Below are 2,539 nucleotides of genomic sequence, written 5' to 3' on the forward strand. Positions count from 1 at the left end.
CCAGTGTGACCAGGGCTGAGAGGTGGGGCTGAGGGTGTGGGAAGAGGTGCGATGGGGAGGCAGAGAAAGCTTCCTGGGGGAGCCCTGGGAGAAGAGGGACCCCTATCATGGCTCTACCACTGGCCCATGAACAGAAACACCCTGAGGTAGCGCCCTGCTCAGCAAAAAAGGCATTGAGTGAGCCACAAAGTGCCAGATCCAAGGAAGTAACACAAATTAGTGGGAAGAAAGATGTGTTCGAAAGCTCCAGAGTTTGGAAGGGACAGGATGGGCCCTTCTAACACGGGGAAGCGCTTTCAACAACTCTTCTCCCTGCACTATCAATGACCAGGGCACGGGCAGCCCACGATCACTTTCGAATGCAGGTGCAAAAAAGGGCGGCGAGTGGGCCGAGAAGGGAAGCCTTGTTGGGCAGCAGCCTGGGAAATGGCCTGACCCCGGAGCCTTGGCACACAGGCCCATGACCAGACTGACAGCCCGAGATCACAGAAGCTGCCCCTCACTTGCACGGACGATTTACCACTCCCACCCAGGAGATGAAGTGAAGACTGATGGTGCAGAAATACTGAGGATTCGTGGTTCTGGCAGATGGGGTGTGAGTGGTCATACAATGAGCACTCAGCTGGGCACTGGATATGAATCTGTTTGCCTCTAAAATGCAGCCGTCTGACCATCCGATACTGCCACTTTCCACGTCACAGGAGCCTTCCTCAGGGGCTCTCAGGAGCAGAAGAGGGCCCAGGCCTGTGCCCGCCGGCTCAAGGGGACACAGACAGCCGGGAACACCGGGAAGCAGCCTTCAGCTGCACTCATTCCCACACCTCATCACCTGAACACATCCAGCCTCACAGCCCACACAGACTTAAGCTCTCGAGAACCAGGCAGGACACCACTTACCTGGGACCTCCTGATCAGGTTCTCCCTGAGGTCGCGTCTCACATCCATGGAACAGCAGTCACGAGACACTCCTGCAGGGGACAAGAAGCACTTGGCACTGCTTTACGTGTCCAGGAAACCGCTGTGCTCACCAACAGGAAAACACTGATGGAATCTGGGTCTTGGGAGGTGAATGCACTGACAGCCTGCCTCCCTCCATCTACCTCATGTTCCGTCACCTAAGGCTGTCCCATTCTGGAACCCCTGAACATAAAGAAAGCCTTATAACTTTTCCTTTGCTTGCATTACCAATGACCAGGACGTGAGCAGCCTGTAATCCCCTCAAACCCAGGGGCAGAAAGGGACACAGCGCTGCTGAAATTAGAGACCAGTGTCAGAAGACCACAGCTGTGGCTGCACAACTCAGACATGCAATGAGGCAGGACCCACCCTCGTGCTCCCTGTGAAGCTTTTTAAAGCCTCACAAAAACAGAAACCATCCTGAGCCAGGCACAGAGAGCACACAAGACAGACAGGTGCCCAGAGGCATCTACAAGATGGTGAGGAGGAGGAAGTGTGGGAAAGCTCCAGAGTCTGGAAGGGACAGGAAGGGACCCTCCAAACACGGGGAATCGCTTTCAGCAACTCCTCTCCCTGCACTATCAATGACCAGGACACAGACAGACCATGATCACTTTCGAATGCAGGTGCAGAAAAGGCAGAAGGTGAGCCTGGAAGAAAAGCCCCTATTAGCCCCCAGCTGCCCCGCCAAGCCCAGGACCCAGAGCATCATCACCACTTCAGGTAAAGATTCCATCTCCCATCATCAAAGGGAAGACTAACTCCGGGCAAAAACACCGACATTGTTTATTCACCCCACACATACAGCCTGAGCACCTACTACGTGTCAGGCACCCTGGGCTCAAAAACAAAGGACACACACAAGACCTCTGTCCTCCCAGAGTTCTGGCAGTTTCCCCACTTAAAAGTGAAGCTCCGGACAAGGAAGGAACTGAGCCAAGGTTATGCGGCTGGCCAGGGGTGGGCTGAACCGGGATCTGAACCCAGACCTCTCTGACCCCAAACCCACCCCACCTACCACGCCAGACGCCCTTCTGCACAAGGGCTTTGCAAGAAGGGTCTCAGAACCTGAGCTCCAGGACCCCCCCACCCCCCCCCACCGCGCTGTGGCAGGAAGGCAACGAGCCCCCTGGTCGAGCTGCTCACGCGCAGCACCACTTACCCAGCAGGCCTCACCCCTGCACACAGGGGCGGCATCAGGCGCTGCGGATCAGGGCCCTGCAGGGCAGACAGGGGTGCTGCCTGCGGCACGGCCCGCAAAGCCGTCCAAGGGACAGTCTCCATCTGCTCCCAAGAGAGCCGCAGAGCCCGCACGGCCTGGGCACGGAAGAGAACCGGGAAGGGGCTTTAGTGCCAAGCTGCCCCTCTGCGGCCCCGCGAGCGCCCCCCCCCTCCCCGAAAGCTCAGACAACCGCTCTGCACCCCCGGGGCTTTCACACTCTCCGTTAAAGACAGGTGACGCCAGAACGGGTTCACGCTCCTCAGGTCACTCCGCAGGCAACCGATGAACGGCTCTGGGGGACTCAAGGCCCGGAGCCGGGGGCGGGTGAGTGCGTGAAAATCGCGGGGTCCGGGGCGCCCC

At 58.0% G+C, this 2,539-nt stretch overlaps 2 non-coding genes across 2 annotated transcripts; both read right to left on the bottom strand.

The window, feature by feature from the left end:
* Nucleotides 1-234: 234 nt before the first annotated feature.
* Nucleotides 235-367, bottom strand: LOC115943706 (small nucleolar RNA SNORA71). The gene has a single exon (XR_004078286.1). It is a non-coding gene; the product is annotated as a small nucleolar RNA SNORA71 (small nucleolar RNA).
* A 1,084-nt stretch (nucleotides 368-1,451) lies between these two features.
* LOC115943705 (small nucleolar RNA SNORA71) lies at nucleotides 1,452-1,585 on the bottom strand. Its single transcript, XR_004078285.1, has one exon. It is a non-coding gene; the product is annotated as a small nucleolar RNA SNORA71 (small nucleolar RNA).
* Nucleotides 1,586-2,539: the final 954 nt, after the last annotated feature.

This window comes from Leptonychotes weddellii, unplaced genomic scaffold (genome assembly GCF_054177405.1).
Source record: "Leptonychotes weddellii isolate Sample4059 unplaced genomic scaffold, ASM5417740v2 HiC_scaffold_22461, whole genome shotgun sequence".
NCBI classification, from domain to species: domain Eukaryota; kingdom Metazoa; phylum Chordata; class Mammalia; order Carnivora; family Phocidae; genus Leptonychotes; species Leptonychotes weddellii.